We start from the raw sequence: 10,970 nt of genomic DNA, 5'->3' as shown, positions 1-10,970 counted from the left end.
ATGGCTACATCCCATCCTCTCTGTGAAAATGGTCCAAATGCTCTGTCACGGCATGGCTAATCATCTGGAGGTTCTCGATCATACTGGAATAGGATTTACTATCCTTTTATGTCTGTCACTACGCCTAGCACTCGCGAGTTTGAAGTTCGTCAAAGCCATCCCTTCCCAGATCCTACTCGGAATACCACAAACAAGGTTTAGACTTTCCGGATCTCAAGAATGGCCATCCATGGGTTCTAACTTATACCACGAAGATACTAATAACTCAGACTCGGTCCCCTGTATTAGATATCTAAGAGATACTCATTCTAGCTTGGTTGCATGTAGAATGGAAGTGTTTGTCAGGCACGCGTTCATAAGTGAGAATGATGATGAGCGTCACATAATCATCACATTCATCATGTTCTTGGGTGCGAATGGATATCTTAGAAGCGGAATAAGTTGAATTGAATAGAAAACAGTAGTACTTTGCATTAATTCATGAGGAACAGCAGAGCTCCACACCTTAATCTATGGAGTGTAGAAACTCTACCGTTGAAAATACATAAGTGAAAGGTTCAGGCATGGCCGAATGGCCAGCCCCCAAACGTGATCAATGGATCAAAAATACAATCCAGGATGTTCCAAAGATGTCTAATACAATAGTAAAAAGTCCTATTTATACTAAACTAGTTACTAGGGTTTACAGAAGTAAGTAATTGATGCATAAATCCACTTCCGGAGCCCACTTGATGTGTGCTTGGGCTGAGCTTGAAGTTTACACGTGGAGAGGTCATTCTTGGAGTTGAACGCCAGTTTGTAACGTGTTTCTGGCGTTCAACTCTAGTTCGTGACGTGTTTCTGGCGTTTAACTCCAGACTGCAGCGTAGAACTGGCGTTCAACGCCCTTTTGCATCGTCTAAACTCGGCCAAAGTATAAACTATTATATATTGCTGGAAAGCCCTGGATGTCTACTTTTCAACGCAATTGGAAGCGCGCCATTTTGAGTTCTTTAGCTCCAGAAAATCTACTTTGAGTGCAGGGAGGTCAGAATCCAACAGCATCAGCAGTCCTTCTTCAACCTCTGAATCTGATTTTTGCTCAAGTCCCTCAATTTCAGCTAGAAAATACCTGAAATCACAGAAAAACACACAAACTCATAGTAAAGTCCAGAAATGTGAATTTAACATAAAAACTAATGAAAACATCCCTAAAAGTAACTAGATCCTACTAAAAACATACTAAAAACAATGCCAAAAAGCGTATAAATTATCCGCTCATCAGTACACTTGCCGGTGAATTTTGTGTTGGATCATTTTCCACACATCATGCTTCTCCAGATAGTTTAAGGCCTTATGTCCCGCCTTACCACAAGAATAGCACAAGCCCCACCCGGCCTTGCACGGGACTCCCGGATGGTGACTTCCGCACCTAGCACAAGCTTGCTCACTCTGAGGCTACTTTCCAAATCTCTTTCCATGGGAGTTGTTGTTGTTTGACTTCCTGAAAGAGCCTCCCCGCTTAAAAGGCGGACCTCTAGGTGCAAAGTTCTTCCCTCAATTCTGTGGGAATGATCCCTTGTGACTTCCCCTCTCGGCAGCCGCCTTCGTAACACACTCTTCAGCAACCCTACTCTTGTTCACCAACTCGGAGAAAGTCCTAATCTCCATTGGTCCTACTCAACTGAAGATAACACTCCGGAGTCCTCCTTCATACTTAATGAACTTCCATTCCTTATAGTCTCCCGGAGTTCCCTGACACATACGGGAAAACCTGAACAGCTCCTCAAACTTGTCAGTATACTCAGATACAGACATAGTACCCTGCTTCAGCTGTAGTAACTCAAGTTCCTTGGCCGTCCTTGTAGAAGTTGGAAAGTACTTCTTATAGAACTCATCCTGGAAGGCATCCCAGGTTATAGGGTTATCACCCTACTGAAGGAGACGTCGGACTCCTTGCCACCAATGCGACGCTTCCCCAGTGAGCAAATAAGTGACAAACTCAACACACTGCCCTTCAGGTACCATCTATGCTTGCAGTGCTCGCTCCATAGCCTGAAACCAGGTATCAGCTTCAGTCGGACTAGTGGTTCCCTTGAACTTAGGTGAATTAATGATAGAGGACCAAATTGTATAGGTTTGGATTTTCGTACTAAAAATAGGATTGACGTTGCAAGTATAGTCCAAACCCAACCATTGATCATCAATCAAATTATAATCCTAAAGATGTCACAATCAACACAAAATAACCGGGAGTTTTAAATCCCGGGTCATCTTCCCTTGGAACTAATGCCAACAAGTGCACAATTTTGGTTGTAGAAAACAAGGGATGTTTTTAATAATAAGGAAGCAAGCAAATAAAGAGATAAAAGAACTAGACAAATTGCAATTAATAAACTAATAAAGGAATAAAAGAACCATGTATGTAATATGGACAAGTAAAACTATAAAGTGATTGAAAAGTGGTTCAAAACATAAATGAAACCTTGACATGGGATGACTTATGGAATCCCTTCTTTGCCATAAGCACAACTATGATAATTATGATGGATTAATCTCACTAAGTCAACCCTTAACATCGAGGGATAAGTTAAGTGAGCATAATTGTTATTAATCCACAATTCCTAGCTAACTTACTAATTACCTTAGTAAAAAGTTAGCGTTAGTGGAAACAAGAATAATTAACAACCCAAGAATTATCACTAAATATTGGACATTATGGCTCTAGTAATCCATACACTCATTTCTCCCAAGCCAAGGGGTGGAAATTACCCCATAATCAAAATTGGTATTTCATCAAACACATAGAGCGCATAAACATAAAACATGGCAAAGTTGGTAAATTAATGAAAGCTATGAACCATAAATAATAACAAGCAAGCAAGGTAACTCAAACAAACATGAAGCAAGCATCAAACATCAAATTCATTAACTAGAAATCAAAATTGCAAAACTATGTGTATATTGATAAAGAAAATGAGAATGCAAGAAAGTGTAGAACAAGTAGTGCAATAAAAGAGGAATTAAAGAAATACTTACAATAGGAAAGTAAAATCCAAAGCCAAAACTGAAGTATAAAATGCTACATTAAAAACCTAATTAAAACCCTAAGAGAGAAAACCTAAAACTAAACTACCCTAAAACTACTCCTAAAAACTCTTCCGTGAAGTATGGTAGTGTATGGTATGATATATGGTTGCTTCCCCTTTCAAATATGCTCCAAAGCCTTAAAAAATGGGCTAAAAAGCCCCCAAAATGCGAGTCCACGTGCAATTTTAATGGAGGCACGCGCTGGTACCTGTGCGGACGCACAGGTCAGTGCATGAGCACACTTGCTGCTTTTCCTCCTGTGTGTGGGCACAGACCTGTGCGTGGGCACAGACCTGTGCGGACGCACAGGTCCTATTTCCATTCTGCCCTGAGCATGGACACAGCCTGTGCGTGGGCACATGTCCTGATTTTGACCCCTGTGCGTGGGCATAGAAGGTGTGCGTGGGCACAAGCTGAAATGCTTTTCTCTTTTGTGTTCTTGGTGCACGAATTGTGAATTACACTTTTCACAACGCGTACCACTAACCAGCAAGTGCACTGGGTCGTCCAAGTAATACCTTACGTGAGTAAGGGTCGAATCCCACGGAGATTGTTGGTATGAAGCAAGCTATGGTCACCTTGTAAATCTCAGTCAGGCAGATATAAATTGATAATGGTGTTTTCGAATATTATATAATAAAATAGGGATAGAGATACTTATGTAATTCATTGGTAGGAATTTCAGATAAGCGAATGGAGATGCTTTTCGTTCTTCTGAACCTCTGCTTTCCTGCTATCTTCATCCAATCAGTCTCATTCCTTTCCATGGCTGGCTTTATGTGATACATCACCACTGTCAATGGCTACTTTCGGTCATCTCACGGGAAAATGATCCAATGCCCTGTCACGGCACGGCTAATCGTCTGGAGGCATCACCCTTGTCAATGGCTTCATCTTATCCTCTCAGTGAATAATATGCTCACGCACCCTGTCACGGCACGGCTATTCATCTGTCGGTTCTCGATCATGCTGGAATAGGATTTACTATCCTTTTGCGTCTGTCACTAACGCCCTGCAATCGCGAGTTAGGAGCTCGTCACAGTCATCCAATCATTGAATCCTACTCGGAATACCACAGACAAAGTTTAGACCTTCTGGATTCTCTTGAATGCCGCCATCATTCTAGCTTACGCCACGAAGATTCTGGTTAGGAGATCTAAGAGATATTCATTCTAGCTTATTTCATGTAGAACGGAAGTGTTTGTCAGGCACGCGTTCATAAGGGAGAAGGATGATGAGCTTCACACATAATCATCACCTTCATCATGTTCTTGGGTGCGAATGGATATCTTAGAAGAGAAATAAGAAGAAATGAATAGAAAACAGTAGTACTTTGCATTAATCTTTGAGGAACAGCAGAGCTCCACACCTTAATCTATGGAGTGTAGAAACTCTACCGTTAAAAATACATAAGTGAAGGTCCAGGCATGGCCGAGATGGACAGCCCCCTAAAACGTGATCAAAGGATCATAAGGTAATCCAAAGATGCCTAATACAATAGTAAGAGGTCCTATTTATAATAAACTAGCTACTAGGGTTTACATGAGTAAGTATTTGATGTATAAATCCACTTCTGGGGCCCACTTGGTGTGTGTTTGGGCTGAGCTTAAGTGTTGCACATGCAGAGGCCATTTGTGGAGTTGAACGCCAGTTTTTGTGCCAGTTTGGGCGTTCAACTCTGGTTTTGGATCCTTTTCTGGCGCTGGACGCCAGATTTGGGTAGAAGGCTGGCGTTGAACGCCAGTTTACGTCGTCAATTCTTGGCCAAAGTATGGACTATTATATATTTCTGGAAAGCCCTGGATGTCTACTTTCCAACGCAATTGGAAGCGCGCCATTTCGAGTTCTGTAGCTCCAGAAAATCCACTTTGAGTGCAGGAAGGTCAGAATCCAACAGCATCAGTAGTCCTTTTTCAACCTCTGAATCTGATTTCTGCTCAAGTCCCTCAATTTCAGCCAGAAAATACCTGAAATCACAGAAAAACATACAAACTCATAGTAAAGTCCAGAAATGTGAATTTAACACAAAATCTATTAAAAACATCCCTAAAAGTAACTAGATCCTACTAAAAACATACTAAAAACAATGTCAAAAAGCGTATAAATTATCCGCTCATCACAACACCAAACTTAAATTGTTGCTTGTCCCCAAGCAACTAAAAATCAAATAGGATAAAAAGAATAGAATATACTATAAATTCCAAACTATCAATGAAATAGAGCTTATATGAGCGGGACTTATAGCTTTTTGCCTCTTGAATAGTTTTGGCATCTCACTTTATCCATTGAGGTTCGGAATGATTGGCATCTATAGGAACTCAGAGTTCAGATAGTGTTATTGATTCTCCTAGTTCAGTATGATGATTCTTGAACACAGCTATTTTATGAGTCTTGGCCGTGGCCCTAAGCACTTTGTTTTCCAGTATTACCACCGGATACATAAATACCACAGACACATAATTGGGTGAACCCTTTCAGATTGTGACTCAGCTTTGCTAAAGTCCCCAATTAGAGGTGTCCAGGGTTCTTAAGCACACTCTTTTTTTGCTTTGGACCTTGACTTTAACCGCTCAGTCTCAAGTTTTCACTTGACACCTACACGCCACAAGCACATGGTTAGGGACAGCTTGGTTTAGCCGCTTAGACCAGGATTTTATTCCTTTAGGCCCTCCTATCCACTGATGCTCAAAGCCTTGGGATCCTTTTTATTTGCCCTTGCCTTTTGGTTTTAAGGGTTATTGGCTTTTTGCTCTTGCCTCTTGGTTTTAAGAGCTTTGGCTTTTTCTGCTTGCTTTTTCTTTTTCTTTCTATATTTTTTTTTTTTCGCCTATTTTTTTTTTCTGCAAGCTTTGTTCTTTGCTGCTTTTTCTTGCTTCAAGAATCATTTTTATGATTTTTCAGATTATCAAATAACATGTCTCCTAGTCATCATTCTTTCAAGAGCCAACATATTTAACATTCTTAAACAACAACTTCAAAAGACATATGCACTGTTCAAGCATACATTCAGAAAACAAGAAGCATTGTCACCACATCAATATAATTAAACTAAGTTCAAGGATAAATTCGAAACTCATGTACTTCTTGTTCTTTTGAATTAAAACATTTTTCATTTAAGAGAGGTGATGGATTCATAGGACATTTATAACTTTAAGACATAGTTACTAACTACTAATGATCATGTAATGAAGACACAAACACAGATAAGCACATAACATAGAAAATGAAAAACAGAGAAAGTAAGAACAAGGAATGAGTCCACCTTAGTGATGTCCTTGAGCTCTTCTATGTCTCTTCCTTGTCTTTGCTGCTCCTCCTTCATTGCTTTTTGATCTTCTCTTTTTTCATGGAGCATGATGGAGTGCTCTTGATGTTCCACCCTTAATTGTTTCCAATAATTGTGTGGAAGAAAATGTATCCCCTAAGGTATCTCAGGGATCTCTTGATTTGCAGTCAAATGTTCTACCACTGAGCTATAGACCCTTGATGGAAGCTTTTGTCTTCCTTTTCTTCTTTCTAGAGGTTTCTCTGGCCTTAGGTGCCATCAATGGTTATGGAAAAAACAAAAAGCTATGCTTTTACCACACCAAACTTAGAATGTTGCTCGCCCTCGAGCAAAAGAAGAAAGAATAGAAGAATAAGAAGAAGATATGGAGGAGATGGATGGGAGTGTGTATTCGGCCATATGGGTGGGATTGGGTGGGAGAGAGATGTTGAATTTTTGAAGGTAGTGGGTGTATGGAAAAAAAGAAGGGATGATCATGAATGGAAAGAGAGATGATGAGGTAGGTGGGGATCATGTGGGGTCCACAGATCCTGAGGTGTCAAGGCATTTACATCCTTGCACCAATTTAGGCATGTAAAATGCCCTTGCACACAACTCTGGGCGTTCAGCGCCAGGTTGGTGCCCATTTTGGGCGTTCAACGCCCCTTTGCTGCCATTTCTGGCGTTGAACGCCAGAACCATGCTTGTTCTGGGCGTTCAGCGCCAGGATGCTCCCATTCTGGGCGTTCAGCGCTAGAACTATGCTCTGTTCTGGCGTTTGAACGCCAGACAGATGCTCCTCCAGGGTGTGATTTTTTTTCTGCTGTTTTTGATTCCGTTTTTGATTTTTTTGTTTATTTTGTGACTCCACATGATCATGAACCTAAGAAAACATGAAAAACAATAAAAATAAGAATTAGATAAACATTGGGTTGCCTCCCAACAAGCGCTTCTTTAATGTCAATAGCTTGACAGTGGGCTCTCATGGAGCCTCACAGATGTGCAGAGCTTTGTTGAGACTCTCCAACACCAAACTTAGAGTTTGGGTATGGGAGTTCAACACCAAACTTAGAGTTTGGTTGTGGCCTCCCAACACCAAACTTAGAGTTTGACTGTGGGGGCTCTGGTTGACTCTTCTTGGAGATAAGCTTTTTCTGCTTCCTCTCCATGGTTGCAGAGGGAGATCCTTGAGTTTTAAACACAAGGGAGTTCTCATTCCATTGAAGGAATATTTCACCTCTGTCAACATTAATCACAGCTCTTGCTATGGCCAGGAAAGGTCTTCCTAGGATGATGGATTCATCCTCTTCCTTTCCAGTATCCAGGACTATGAAATTAGCAGGGATGTAAAGGCCTTCAACCTTTACTAACACGTCCTCTACTTGTCCATAAGCCTGTTTTCTAGAGCTGTCTGCCATCTCTAATGAGATTTTAGCAGCTTGCACCCCATAGATTCCCAGTTTCTCTATTATAGAGAGGGGCATGAGGTTTATTCCTGAACCAAGGTCACACAGAGCCTTAAAGATCATGGTGCCTATGGTACGGGGTATTATGAACTTTCCAGGATCCTGTCTCTTCTGAGGCAATGTCAGTTGATCTAGATCACTTAGTTCATTGATGAACAAGGGAGGTTCAACTTCCCAAGTATCAATGCCAAATAATTTGGCATTCAGCTTCATGATTGCACCAAGAAACTTGGCAGTTTGCTCTTCAGTAACATCCTCATTCTCTTCAGAAGAGGAGTACTCATCAGAGCTCATGAAGGGCATAAGGAGGTTCAATGGAATCTCTATGGTCTCTAGATGAGCCTCAGAGTCCTTTGGTTCCTCAGAGGGAAGCTCCTTATTGATCACTGGACGTCCCAGGAGGTCTTCCTCCTTGGGATTCACGTCCTCTCCTCTCCTCATAGGTTCGGCCATGGCGCTTATGTCAATGGCCTTGCACTCTCCTTTTGGATTCTCTTCTGTATTGCTTGGGAGAGTACTAGGAGGGATTTCAGTGATCCTTTTACTCAGCTGGCCCACTTGTGCTTCCAGATTTCTAATGGAAGACCTTGTTTCATTCATGAAACTTACAGTGGCTTTAGATAGATCAGAGACTAGATTTGCTAAATTAGAAGCATTTTGTTCAGAGTTCTCTGTCTGTTGCTGAGTTGATGATGGAAAAGGTTTATTATTGTTAAACCTGTTTCTTCCACCATTATTAAAGCCTTGTTGGGGCTTTTGATCCTTCCATGAGAGATTTGGATGATTTCTCCATGTTGAGTTATAGGTGTTTCCATAAGGTTCACCTAAGTAATTTACCTCTGCTATTGCAGGGTTCTCAGGATCATAAGCTTCTTCTTCATAAGAAGCCTCTTGAGTACTGTTGGATGCAGCTTGCATTCCATGCAGACTCTGAGAGATCATATTGACTTGCTGAGTCAATATTTTATTCTGAGCCAATATGGCATTTAGAGTATCAACTTCAAGAACTCCCTTCTTCATAGGCGTCCCATTACTCACAGGATTCCTTTCAGAAGTGTACATGAACTGGTTATTAGCAACCATGTCAATGAGTTCTTGAGCTTCTGCAGGCGTTTTCTTTAGGTGAATGGATCCACCTGCAGAAGTGTCAAGTGACATCTTTGATAGCTCAGATAAACCATCATAGAATATATCCAGGATGGTCCATTCTGAAAGCATGTCAGAAGGACACTTTTTGGTCAACTGTTTGTATCTTTCCCAAGCTTCATAGAGGGATTCACCTTCTTTCTGTCTGAAGGTTTGAACATCAGCTCTAAGCTTGCTCAGCTTTTGAGGAGGAAAGTACTTGGCTAAGAAAGCCGTGACCAGCTTATCCCAAGAGTTCAGGCTGTCTTTGGGTTGAGAATCCAACCATAATCTAGCTCTGTCTCTTACAGCAAAAGGGAAAAGCATGAGCCTGTAGACTTCAGGATCTACTCCATTAGTCTTAACAGTATCACATATCTACAAGAATTCAGTTAAGAACTGAAAAGGATCTTCAGATGGAAGTCCATAAAACTTGCAGTTCTGCTGCATCAGAGAAACTAATTGAGGTTTCAGCTCAAATTTGTTTGCTCCAATGGCAGGAATGGAGATGCTTCTTCCATGTAAATTGGAATTAGGTGCAGTAAAGTCACCAAGCATCTTTCTTATATTATTATTATTTTCGGCTGTCATCTCCTCTTCCTGTTTGAAAATTTCTGAAAGGTTATTTCTGGATTGTTGTAATTTAGCTTCTCTTAATTTTTTTTTTCAGAGTCCTTTCAGGTTCTGGATCTGCTTCCACAAGAATGTTCTTATCCTTGCTCCTGCTCATATGACAAAGAAGAAGGCACAGAAAAATAATAATAATAATAGAGATCCTTTATACCACAGTATAGGGATCCCTGTGTGAGTAGAAGAAGAGGGGGAGACAAATAATGTAATATAATGGAAGAAACACAACTGTGAGGAGGCTAGAGATGTGAGATGAGATGTTAGGATATGAATGAATAAATAGAATAAGATGGGAGAGAGAGAATTTTCGAAAATATTTTTGAAAAAGAGTTAGTGATTTTCGAAAATGGTTTTTGAAAAATGTTAGTAATTTTCAAAAAAAATTTTTAAATAAAAAATAAAAATAAAAATAATTAGTTAATTAAAAAGAAATTTTTGAAAAAGAGGGAAGATATTTTCGAAAATTAGAGAGAGAGAGTTAGTTAGGTAGTTTTGAAAAAGTTAAGAAACAAACAAAAAGTTAGTTAGTTAGTTGAAACAAATTTTGAAAAGATAAGAAGTTAGGAAGTTAGAAAAGATATTTTGAAATCAAATTTTGAAAAAGATAAGAAGATATTTTTGAAAAGATATGATTGAAATTAGTTTTGAAAAAGATTTGATTTTTAAAATCACAATTAATGACTTGATTCACAAGAAATCATAAGATATGATTCTAGAACTTAAAGTTTGAATCTTTCTTAACAAGCAAGTAACAAACTTGAAATTTTTGAATCAAAACATTAATTGTTATTGTTATTTTCGAAAATTTGGTATAAAAATAAGAAAAAGATTTTTGAAAAATATTTTTGAAATTTTCGAAAATAACTAAGAATTTTGAAAAAGATTTGATTTTTGAAAAAGATTTTGAAAAAGATAAGATTTTCAAATTGAAAATTTGGTTTGACTCATGAGAAACAACTTGATTTTAAAAATTTTTGAAGAAGTCAACTCAAATTTTCGAATTTGATGAGAGAAAAAAAGGGAAAGATATTTTTTTGATTTTTTGAATTTTTATGAAAACATGAAAATTATGCAATGCATGAAATTTTTAGATCAAAACAATGAATGCATGCAAGAATGCTATGAATGTCAAGATGAACACCAAGAACACTATGAAGATCATGATGAACATCAAGAACATATTTTTTGAAAAATTTTTAATGCAAAGAAAACATGCAAGACACCAAACTTAGAATTCTTTAATGCTTACGCACTAAGAATTCAAGAATGCATATGATAAACATGAAAAGACACAAAACAAAAAATCATCAAGGTCAAACAAGAAGACTTACCAAGAACAACTTGAAGATCATGAAGAACACCATGAATGTATGAAATTTTCGAAAAATGCAAGATGCATATGCAAGTGACACCAA

The 10,970-nt window shown here is 39.1% G+C and overlaps 1 non-coding gene across 1 annotated transcript; it reads left to right on the top strand.

Annotated features, from left to right (window-relative positions):
• The first annotated feature begins 9,012 nt into the window (after nucleotides 1-9,012).
• Nucleotides 9,013-9,120, top strand: LOC112738863 (small nucleolar RNA R71). Its single transcript, XR_003169816.1, has one exon. It is a non-coding gene; the product is annotated as a small nucleolar RNA R71 (small nucleolar RNA).
• Nucleotides 9,121-10,970: the final 1,850 nt, after the last annotated feature.

Source organism: Arachis hypogaea, chromosome 13 (genome assembly GCF_003086295.3).
Source record: "Arachis hypogaea cultivar Tifrunner chromosome 13, arahy.Tifrunner.gnm2.J5K5, whole genome shotgun sequence".
Classification (NCBI taxonomy): domain Eukaryota; kingdom Viridiplantae; phylum Streptophyta; class Magnoliopsida; order Fabales; family Fabaceae; genus Arachis; species Arachis hypogaea.
Note: the sequence above shows the minus strand (reverse complement) of the source record. Positions and strands in the feature narration are given on the sequence as shown.